The sequence below is a fragment of the Solenopsis invicta genome, chromosome 2 (genome assembly GCF_016802725.1).
Source record: "Solenopsis invicta isolate M01_SB chromosome 2, UNIL_Sinv_3.0, whole genome shotgun sequence".
Classification (NCBI taxonomy): domain Eukaryota; kingdom Metazoa; phylum Arthropoda; class Insecta; order Hymenoptera; family Formicidae; genus Solenopsis; species Solenopsis invicta.
The window spans coordinates 10,283,618-10,296,356 of record NC_052665.1 but is presented as its reverse complement, the minus strand read 5'-3'; positions in this window follow the sequence as shown (position 1 = coordinate 10,296,356).

Sequence of the window (12,739 nt, the reverse complement as noted above, 5' to 3'; positions counted from 1 at the left end):
GTATCAGAACACAGAGATATTGGAAAAATTCGTAAAAAAAATTTTACTCAAAAATTTCGAAATTTGCCTGATATAAGTCTTTACTTTTTCAGTTCAGGGATTCGATACATCATGATAAAAGTTATATCTCTTCTGTGGGCTATCAGAACACAGAGATATTGGAGAATTTCGCAAAAAAATCAATTTTACTAAAAAATTTCCAACTTTGACTGATATAACGCTTTCGTCTTTTCTTTAGCGATTCGATCCATTATGATAAATGTTATAACTCTTCTCGGGGCTATCAGAACACAGAGATATTGGAGAAATTCGCAAAAAAAATTTTCCTCAAAATTTTCGAACTTTGACTGATATAACTATTTCGTCTTTCACTTTAGCGATTCGATCCATTATGATAAAAGTTAGAAATCTTCTCTGGGCTATCAGAACACAGAGATATTGAAGAAATTCGCAAAAAAAATTTTACTCAAAAATTTCGAAATTTGCCTGATATAAGTCTTTCCTTTTTCTGTTCAGCGATTCGATACATCATGATAAAAGTTATATCTCTTCTGTGGGCTATCAGAACACATAGATTTTGGAGAAATTGGCAAAAAAACCAATTTTACTAAAAAATTTCGTACTTTGACTGATATAACTTTTTCGTCTTTTACTTTAGCGACTCGATCCATTATGATAAATGTTATAACTCTTCTCGGGGTTATCAGAACACAGAGATATTGGAGAAATTCGCAAAAAAAAATTTACTCACAAATTTTGAAATTTGCCTGATATAAGCCTTTCCTTTTTCAGTTCAGCGATTCGATACATCATGATAAAAGTTATATCTCTTCTGTGGGCTATCAGAACACAGAGATATTGGACAAATTAGCAAAAAAATCAATTTTACTAAAAAATTTCCAACTTTGACTGATATAACCCTTTCGTCTTTTCTTTAGCGATTCGATACATCATGATAAAAGTTACATCTCTTCTGTGGGCTATCAGAACACAGAGATATTGGAGAAATTCGCAAAAAAATCAATTTTACTAAAAAATTTCCAACTTTGACTGATATAACGTTTTCGTCTTTTCTTTAGCGATTCGATCCATTATGATAAATGTTATAACTCTTCTCTGGGCTATCAGAACGCAGAGATATTGGAGAAATTCGCAAAAAAAATTTTACTCAAAGATTTCGAAATTTGCCTGATATAAGTCTTTCCTTTTTCAGTTCAGCGATTCGATACATCATGATAAAAGTTATATCTCTTCTGTGGGCTATCAGAACACATAGATTTTGGAGAAATTCGCAAAAAAACCAATTTTACTAAAAAATTTCGAACTTTGACTGATATAACGCTTTCGTCTTTTCTTTAGCGATTCGATCCATTATGATAAATGTTATAACTCTTCTCGGGGCTATCAGAACACAGAGATATTGGAGAAATTCGCAAAAAATCAATTTTACTAAAAAATTTCCAACTTTGACTGATATAACGCTTTAGTCTTTTCTTTAGCGATTCGATCCATTATGATAAATGTTATAACTCTTTTCGGGGCTATCAGAACGCAGAGATATTGGAGAAATTCGCAAAAAAAATTTTACTCAAAATTTTCGAACTTTGACTGATATAACTATTTCGTCTTTCACTTTAGCGATTCGATCCATTATGATAAAAGTTAGAAATCTTCTCTGGGCTATCAGAACACAGAGATATTGAAGAAATTCGCAAAAAAAATTTTACTCAAAAATTTCGAAATTTGCCTGATATAAGTCTTTCCTTTTTCTGTTCAGCGATTCGATACATCATGATATAAGTTATATCTCTTCTGTGGGCTATCAGAACACATAGATTTTGGAGAAATTGGCAAAAAAACCAATTTTACTAAAAAATTTCGAACTTCGACTGATATAACTTTTTCGTCTTTTACTTTAGCGTCTCGATCCATTATGATAAATGTTATAACTCTTCTCGGGGTTATCAGAACACAGAGATATTGGAGAAATTCGCAAAAAAAAATTTACTCAGAAATTTTGAAATTTGCCTGATATAAGTCTTTCCTTTTTCAGTTCAGCGATTCGATACATCATGATAAAAGTTATATCTCTTCTGTGGGCTATCAGAACACAGAGATATTGGAGAAAATCGCAAAAAAATCAATTTTACTAAATAATTTCCAACTTTGACTGATATAACGCTTTCGTCTTTTCTTTAGCGATTCGATCCATTATGATAAATGTTATAACTCTTCTCGGGGCTATCAGAACACAGAGATATTGGAGAAATTCGCAAAAAAAATTTTACTCAAAAATTTTGAAATTTGCCTGATATAAGTCTTTCCTTTTTCTGTTCAGCGATTCGATACATCATGATAAAAGTTATATCTCTTCTGTGGGCTATCAGAACACATAGATATTGGAGAAATTCGCAAAAAAACCAATTTTACTAAAAAATTTCGAACTTTGACTGATATAACATTTTCGTCTTTTCTTTAGCGATTCGATCCATTATGATAAATGTTATAACTCTTCTCGGGGCTTTCAGAACACAGAGATATTGGAGAAATTCGCAAAAAAATCAATTTTACTAAAAAATTTCCAACTTTGACTGATATAACGTTTTTGTCTTTTCTTTAGCGATTCGATCCATTATGATAAATGTTATAACTCTTCTCCGGGCTATCAGAACGCAGAGATATTGGAGAAATTCGCAAAAAAATTTTACTCAAAGATTTCGAAATTTGCCTGATATAAGTCTTTCCTTTTTCAGTTCAGCGATTCGATACATCATGATAAAAGTTATATCTCTTCTGTGGGCTATCAGAACACAGAGATATTGGAGAAATTCGCAAAAAAACCAATTTTAATAAAAAATTTCGAACTTTGACTGATATAACATTTTCGTCTTTTACTTTAGCGATTCGATCCATTATGATAAATGTTATAACTCTTCTCGGGGCTATCAGACAGCAGAGATATTGGAGAAATACGCAAAAAAAATTTTACTCAAAATTTTCGAAATTTGCCTGATATATGTCTTTCCTTTTTCAGTTCAGCGATTCGATACATCATGATAAAAGTTATATCTCTTCTGTGGGCTATCAGAACACAGAGATATTGGAGAAATTCGCAAAAAAATCAATTTTACTAAAAAATTTCCAACTTTGACTGATATAACGCTTTCGTCTTTTCTTTAGCGATTCGATCCATTATGATAAATGTTATAACTCTTCTCCGGGCTATCAGAACGCAGAGATATTGGAGAAATTCGCAAAAAAAATTTTACTCAAAAATTTCGAAATTTGCCTGATATAAGTCTTTCCTTTTTCAGTTCAGCGATTCGATACATCATGATAAAAGTTATATCTCTTCTGTGGGCTATCAGAACACAGAGATATTGGAGAAATTTGCAAAAAAACCAATTTTACTAAAAAATTTCGAACTTTGACTGATATAACATTTTCGTCTTTTACTTTAGCGATTCGATCCATTATGATAAATGTTATAACTCTTCTCGGGGCTATCAGAACACAGAGATATTGGAGAAATTCGCAAAAAAAATTTTACTCAAAATTTTCGAACTTTGACTGATATAACGTCTTTCGTCTTTTCTTTAGCGATTCGATACATCATGATAAAAGTTACATCTCTTCTGTGGGCTATCAGAACACAGAGATATTGGAGAAATTCGCAAAAAAATCAATTTTACTAAAAAATTTCCAACTTTGACTGATATAACGCTTTCGTCTTTTCTTTAGCGATTCGATCCATTATGATAAATGTTATAACTCTTCTCGGGGCTATCAGACAGCAGAGATATTGGAGAAATACGCAAAAAAAATTTTACTCAAAATTTTCGAAATTTGCCTGATATATGTCTTTCCTTTTTCAGTTCAGCGATTCGATACATCATGATAAAAGTTATATCTCTTCTGTGGGCTATCAGAACACAGAGATATTGGAGAAATTCGCAAAAAAACCAATTTTACTAAAAAATTTCGAACTTTGACTGATATAACTCTTTCGTCTTTTACTTTAGCGATTCGATCCATTATGATAAATGTTATAACTCTTCTCGGGGCTATCAGAACACAGAGATATTGGAGAAATTCGCAAAAAAAATTTTACTCAAAAATTTTGAAATTTGCCTGATATAAGTCTTTCCTTTTTCTGTTCAGCGATTCGATACATCATGATAAAAGTTATATCTCTTCTGTGGGATATCAGAACACAGAGATATTGGAGAAATTCGCAAAAAAATCAATTTTACTAAAAAATTTCCAACTTTGACTGATATAACGCTTTCGTCTTTTCTTTAGCGATTCGATCCATTATGATAAATGTTATAACTCTTCTCGGGGCTATCAGAACACAGAGATATTGGAGAAATTCGCAAAAAAAATTTTACTCAAAAATTTCGAAATTTGCCTGATATAAGTCTTTCCTTTTTCAGTTCAGCGATTCGATACATCATGATAAAAGTTATAGCTCTTCTGTGGGCTATCAGAACACAGAGATATTGGAGAAATTTGCAAAAAAACCAATTTTACTAAAAAATTTCGAACTTTGACTGATATAACATTTTCGTCTTTTACTTTAGCGATTCGATCCATTATGATAAATGTTATAACTCTTCTCGGGGCTATCAGAACACAGAGATATTGGAAGAAAAGACGAAAAAGTTACATCAGTCAAAGTTCGAAATTTTTTAGTAAAATTGGTTTTTTTGCGAATTTCTCCAATATCTATGTGTTCTGATAGCCCACAGAAGAGATATATCTTTTATCATGATATATCGAATCGCTGAACTGAAAAAGTAAAGACTTATATCAGGCAAATTTCTTCGAAATTTTTGAGTAAAATTTTTTTACGAATTTCTCCAATATCTCTGTGTTCTGATAGCCCCGAGAAGAGTTATAACTTTTATCATAATGGATCGAATCGCTAAAGTAAAAGACGAAAAAGTTATATCAGTCAAAGTTCGAAATTTTTTATTAAAATTGGTTTTTTTTGTGAATTTCTTCCAATATCTCTGTGTTCTGATAGCCTACAGAAGAGATATAACTTTTATCATGATGTATCGAATCGCTGAACTAAAAAAGGAAAGACTTATATTAGGCAAAAATTGTAATATTTGAGTAAAATTTTTTGCGATTTTCTCCAATATTAGTGTGTTCTGATAGCCCCCAGAAGAGTTCTAACTTCTAACTTTTATCATAATGGATCGAATTGCTAAAGTGAAAGACGAAATAGTTATATCAGTCAAAGTTCGAAAATTTTGAGGAAAATTTTTTTTGCGAATTTCTCCAATATCTCTGTGTTCTGATAGCCCACAGAAGAGATATAACTTTTATCATAATGGATCGAATCGCTAAAGTAAAAGACGAAAAAGTTATATCAGTCAAAGTTCGAAATTTTTTATTAAAATTGGTTTTTTTTTATGAATTTCTCCAATATCTCTGTGTTCTGATAGCCTACAGAAGATATATAACACTTATCATGATGTATCGAATCGCTGAACTGAAAAAGAAAAGACTTATATCAGGCAAATTTCAAAATTTTTGAGTAAATTTTTTTTGCGAATTTCTCCAATATCTCTGTGTTCTGATAACCCCGAGAAGAGTTATAACATTCATCATAATGGATCGAGTCGCTAAAGTAAAAGACGAAAAAGTTATATCAGTCAATGATCGAAATTTTTTAGTAAAATTGGTTTTTTTGCGAATTTCTCCAATATCTCTGTGTTCTGATAGCCCCCAGAAGAGATATAACTTTTATCATAATGTATCGAATCGTTGAACTAAAAAAGGAAAGACTTATATTAGGCAAATTTCGAAATTTTTGAGTAAAATTTTTTTGCGATTTTCTCCAATATCTCTGTGTTCTGATAGTTCCCAAAAGAGTTCTAACTTTTATCATAATGGATCGAGTCGCTAAAGTAAAAGAAAAAGTTATATAAGTCAATGTTCGGAAATTTTTTTAGTAAAATTGGTTTTTTTGCGAATTTCTCCCATATCTATGTGTTCTGTTAGCCCACAGAAGAGATATAACTTTTATCATGATGTATCGAATCGCTGAACTGAAAAAGTAAAGACTTATATCAGTCAAATTTCGAAATTTTTGAGTAAAATTTTTTGCGAATTTCTCCAATATCTCTGTGTTACGATAGCCTTAGAAGAGTTATAACTTTATCATAATGGGATCAATCACAAAGTAAAAGACGAAAAAGTTATATCAGTCAAAGTTCGAAATTTTTTAGTAAAATTGGTTTTTTTGCGAATTTCTCCAATATCTCTGTGTTCTGATAGCCCAGAGAAGATTTCTAACTTTTATCATAATGGATCGAATTGCTAAAGTGAAAGACGAAATAGTTATATCAGTCAAAGTTCGAAAATTTTGCGGAAAATTTTTTTTGCGAAATTTCTCCAATATCTCTGTGTTCTGATAGCCTAGAGAAGATTTCTAACTTTTATCATAATGGATCGAATCGCTAAAGTGAAAGACGAAAGAGTTATACAGGGTGTCCCATTTTTATGCATGAACTATGGAAATATTTATTTCTTTGCATTTTACAAGAAAATGTTTTAGACAAAAGTTGTATGGTTTCGAGGGGTACATAAGATGGTGTCATTAATGTCTCCGAATAGCCGCTTAGGGCCACAAAGCCACCTCTCACCTTTTAAATAGGAATGCCTATTTTTATAGCGTATTTGTAGATGAGCCTAAAACATCAAATATCTGTTACATTTTGCGAGCTTTCGTGACGTTTCAGCCTGGCTGATATTTTAATATATCCGCAAATACTTTCACGTTTTCTCGTTTGCAAGAAAATGTTTCAGACAAAAGAGATGGTTCAAAGGGGTCCAACCGTTGTCCTGAACTGACCTGAAGTGCCGCCAAAGTCATTTTAAGATTAATTCATGTTTTTCAATGGAAACCCGTATTTTACCCCGAAAGTTACGTACCCGCATGCATCATGCACACGTTAGGCCTAAAAGCGGGATATGGGACTTTTAGACGAAAACAGGTGATTTTATTTTAGCACTACTTTTTGTGATAAAGTATTTAGCACTACACACGTTAATCAAGCACCCCAAGGGGGACAGAAAACTACTACGTCCACGTCGTTGTTCCTGCAAGTTATGCTAAAAGTAAAGCAAAATAAAATCACTTTTCGTCTAAAAGTCCCCTATAGTCCACTTTTGTGCCCTACCACGGTTAAGTATATTTTTACGCAAAATTTTGTGCTCTTTCCAAATCCGGGATCAAAAATAGAAGTTTCCAATGAAAAAATCACTTGTTAATCTTAAAATGACTTTGAAAATCGACTTCAAGGTCAAGTTCAAGGTCATCAATGGTTGGCCCCCTTTGAACAATACAACTTTTGTCTGAAACATTTTCTAGTAAAATGCAAGAGAACGGAAATATTTGCGTAGATGGATTAAAGTGGCCCACCAACATTCAAGCTTCATAACTCTTAAAATACTTAACGGAAAGACATTTATTTATAGTGTTTTGGAAACGTCTCGAGATAAGCTACAAGAATATGCCATAAAAAATAGGGAGGTCCATTAAAAAAATTGTATTCGACCTTCAAGTGACCTTTAAGAAACTATTCGAGGTCAAATTAATGACACCATCTTATGTCCCCCTCGAAACCATACAACTTTTGTCTTAAATATTTTCTTGTAAAATGCGAGGGAACGGAAATATTTGCGTGGAGGTATTAAAATGGACACCCTGTATCAAAGTTTGAAATTTTTGAGTAAAATTTTTCGCGAATTTCTCCAATATCTCTGTGTTCTGATAGCCCCCAGAATAGTTCTAACTTTTTTCATGATCGATCGAGTCGCTAAAGTGAAAAAAAAACGAAAGACTTATATCCGTCAAAGTTCGAAATATTTTAGTAAATTTTTTTGCGAATTTCTCCAATATCTGTGTGTTCTGATAACCCGGAGAAGAGTTACAACATTTATCATAATGGATCGAGTCGCTAAAGTAAAAGACGAAAAAGTTACATCAGTCAAAGTTCGAAATATTTTAGTAAAATTGGTTTTTTTGCAAATTTCTCCAATATCTATGTGTTCTGATAGCCCATAGAAGAGATATAACTCTTATCATGATGTATCGAATCGTTGAACAGTAAAAGGAAAGACTTATATCAGGCAAATTTCGAAATTTTTGAGTAAAATTTTTTTGCGAATTTCTCCAATATTTCAGTTCTGATACTTCCCGAGAAGAGTTAAAACATTTGAACATAATGGATCGAATCGCTAAAGAAAAGACGAAAGCGTTATATCGCTCAAAGTTGGAAATTTTTTAGTAAAATTGATTTTTTTGTGAATTTCTCCAATATCTCTGTGTTCTGATAGCCCACAGAAGAGATATAACTTTATCATGATGTATCGAATCGCTGAACTGAAAAAGGAAAGACTTATATCAGGCAAATTTCGAAATTTCTGAGTAAAATTTTTATTGTGAATTTCTCCAATATCTGTGTACTGATAGCCCCGAGAAGAGTTATAACATTTGTCATAATGGATCGAATCGCTAAAGAAAAGACGAAAGCGTTATATCAGTCAAAGTTGGAAATGTTTTAGTAAAATTGATTTTTTTGCGAATTTGTCCAATATCTCTGTGTTCTGATAGCCCTAAGAAGAGATATAACTTTTATCATGATGCATCGAATCGCTGAACTGAAAAAGGAAAGACTTATATCAGGCAAAAATTCGAAATTTTTGAGTAAAAACTTTTTTTTGCGATTTTCTCCAATATCTCTGTGTTCTGATAGCCCAGAGAAGATTTCTAACTTTATCATAATGGATCGAATCGCTAAAGTGAAAGACGAAATAGTTATATCAGTCAAAGATCGAAAATTTTGCGGAAAATTCTTTTGCGAATTTCTCCAATATCTCTGTGTTCTGATAGCCCCGAGAAGAGTTATTACATTTATCATAATGGATCGAATCGCTAAAGAAAAGACGAAAGCGTTATATCAGTCAAAGTTGGAAATTATTTAGAAAAATTGATTTTTTTGCGAATTTTTCCAATATCTCTGTGTTCTGATAGCCCACAGAAGAGATATAACTTTTATCATGATGTATCGAATCGCTGAACTGAAAAAGGAAAGACTTATATCAGCCAAATTTCAAAATTTTTGAGTAAATTTTTTTTGCGAATTTCTCCAATATCTCTGTGCTCTGATAACCTCGAGAAGAGTTATAACATTTATCATAATGGATCGAGTCGCTAACGTAAAAGACGAAAAGTTATATCAGTCAAAGTTCGAAATTTTTTAGTATAATTGGTTTTTTTGCGAATTTCTCCAATATCTCTGTGTTCTGATAGCCCCCAGAATAGTTCTAACTTTATCATGATCGATCGAGTCGCTAAAGTGAAAAACGAAAGACTTATATCCGTCAAAGTTCGAAATATTTGAATAAATTTTTTTTGCGAATTTCTCCAATATCTCTATGTTCTGATAACCCTGAGAAGAGTTACAACATTTATCATAATGGATCGAGTCGCTAAAGTAAAAGACGAAAAAGTTATATCAGTCAAAGTTCGAAATTTTTTAGTAAAATTGGTTTTTTTGCGAATTTCTCCAATATCTCTGTGTTCTGATAGCCCCGATAAGAGATATAACTTTTACAATGATGTATCGAATCGCTGAACTAAAAAGGAAAGACTTATATTTGGGCAAATTTCGAAATTTTTGAGTAAAAATTTTTTTGCGAATTTCTCCAATATCTCTGTGTTCTGATAGCCCCGAGAAGAGTTACAACATTTATCATAATGGATCGAGTCGCCAAAGTAAAAGACGAAAAAGTTATATCAGTCAAAGTTCGAAATTTTTAGTAAAATTGGTTTTTTTGCGAATTTCTCCTAATCTCTGTGTTCTGATAGCCCACAGAAGAGATATAACTTTATCATGATGTATCGAATCGCTGAACTGAAAAAGGAAAGACTTATATCAGGCAAATTTCGAAATTTAGGGTAAAAATTTTTTTTGCAAATTTCTCCAATATCTCTGTGTTCTGATAGCCCAGAGAAGATTTCTAACTTTTATCATAATGGGTCGAATCGCTAAAGTGAAAGACGAAAGAGTTATACAGGGTGTCCCATTTTAATGCATCCACGCAAATATTTACTTTCCCTTGCATTTTACAAGAAAATGTTTTAGACAAAAGTTGTATGGTTTCGAGGGGTACATAAGATGGTGTCATTAATTTGACCTCGAATAGTTGCTTAAAGGTCACATAAAGGCCACCTTCAATTTTTTAAATAGAAATGCCTATTTTTTATAATGTATTCTCTTGTAGCTTATCTCGAGACGTTTCCAAAACACTATAAACAAATGTCTTTCAGTTAAGTATTTTGCGAGTTGTGACGTTTGAAATTTGGTTGGTATTTGACATCTATGCAAATATACTTGAGTTGTTCCCTTGCATTTTACAAGAAAATGTTTCAGACAAAAGTTGTATAATTCAAAGGGGTCCAACCGTTGATGTCCTTGAACTTGACCTTTCAAGTCGATTTTCAAAGTCATTTTAAGATTAACCAGTGTTTTTTCAATGGAAACCCGTATTTGATCTGTGACAAAGAGTTATTGCATAAAAAAATATGTAACAGGTTGGCCTAAAAGTGGACTATAGGGGACTTTTAGACGAAAACAGGTGATTTTATTTTAGCACTACTTTTTGTGATAAAGTATTTAGCACTACACACGTTAATCAAGTACCCCAAGGGGAACAGAACACTACTACGTCCACGTCGTTGTTCCTGGGTTATGCTAAAAGTAGTGCTAAAATAAAATCACTTGTTTTCGTCTAAAAGTCCCCTATAGTCCACTTTTAGGCCCTACCACGGTTACATATTTTTTACGCAAAATTTTGTGCTCTTTCCAAATCCGGGATCAAAAATAGGGGTTTCCAATGAAAAAATACTTGTTAATTTTAAAATGACTTTGAAAATCGAGGTCAAGTTCAAGGTCATCAATGGTTGGCCCCCTTTGAACAATACAACTTTTGTCTGAAACATTTTCTAGTAAAATGCAAGAGAACGGAAATATTTGCGTTGATGGATTAAAGTGGCCCACCAACATTCAAGCTTCATAACTCTTAAAATACTTAACGGAAAGACATTTGTTTATAGTGTTTTGGAAACGTCTCGACATAAGCTACAAGAATACGCTATACAAAATAGGCGTTTCTATTTAAAAAATTGAAGGTGTCCTTCATGTGACCTTTAAGCAATTATTCGAGGTCAAATTAATGACACCATCTTATGTACCCCTCGAAACCATACAACTTTTGTTCTTAAATATTTTCTTGTAAAATGAGAGGGAACGGAAATAATTGCGGGAGGTATTAAAATGGGACACCTCTGTATCAAAGTTCGAAATTTTTGAGTAAAATTTTTTTCGCGAATTTCTCCAATATCTCTGTGTTCTGATAGCCCCCAGAATAGTTCTAACTTTTATCATGATCGATCGAGTCGCTAAAGTGAAAAACGAAAGACTTATATCCGTCAAAGTTCGAAATATTTGAGTAAATTTTTTTTTGCGAATTTCTACAATATCTCTGTGTTCTGATAACCCCGAGAAGAGTTACAACATTTATCATAATGGATCGAGTCGCTAAAGTAAAAGACGAAAAGTTACATCAGTCAAAGTTCGAAATTTTTTAGTAAAATTGGTTTTTTTGCGAATTTCTCCAATATCTATGTGTTCTGATAGCAAACAGAAGAGATATAACTTTTATCATGATGTATCGAATCGCTGAACAGTAAAAGGAAAGACTTATATCAGGCAAATTTCGAAATTTTTGAGTAAAATTTTTTTTGCGAATTTCTCCAATATCTCTGTGTTCTGATAGCCCTGAGAAGAGTTATAACATTTATCATAATGGATCGAATCGCTAAAGAAAAGACGAAAGCGTTATATCAGTCAAAGTTGGAAATTTTTTAGTAAAATTGATTTTTTTGCGAATTTCTGTAATATTCTGTGTTCTGATAGCACAGAAGAGATATGAACTTCATCATGATGTATCGAATCGCTGAACTGAAAAGGAAAGACTTATATCAGGCAAAATTCGGAATATTTGAGTAAAATTTTTTTTTGCGATTTTCTCCAATATCTCTGTGTTCTGATAGCCCAGAGAAGATTTCTAACTTTATCATAATGGATCGAATCGCTAAAGGGAAAGACGAAATTGTTATATCAGTCAAAGATCGAAAATTTTGAGGAAAATTTTTTTTGCGAATTTCTCCAATATCTCTGTGTTCTGATAGCCTCGAGAAGAGTTATAACATTTATCATAATGGATCGAATCGCTAAAGAAAAGACGAAAGCGTTATATCAGTCAAAGCTGGAAATTATTTAGTAAAATTGATTTTTTTGCGAATTTTTCCAATATCTCTGTGTTCTGATAGCCTACAGAAGAGATATAACTTTTATCATTATGTATCGAATCGCTGAACTGAAAAAGGAAAGACTTATATCAGCCAAATTTCAAAATTTTTGAGTAAATTTTTTTTTGCGAATTTCACCAATATCTCTGTGCTCTGATAACCCCGAGAAGAGTTATAACATTAATCATAATGGATCGAGTCGCTAACGTAAAAGACGAAAAGTTATATCAGTCAAAGTTCGAAATTTTTTAGTATAATTGGTTTTTTTGCGAATTTCTCCAATATCTCTGTGTTCTGATAGCCCCGAGAATAGTTCTAACTTTTTTATCATGATCGATCGAGTCG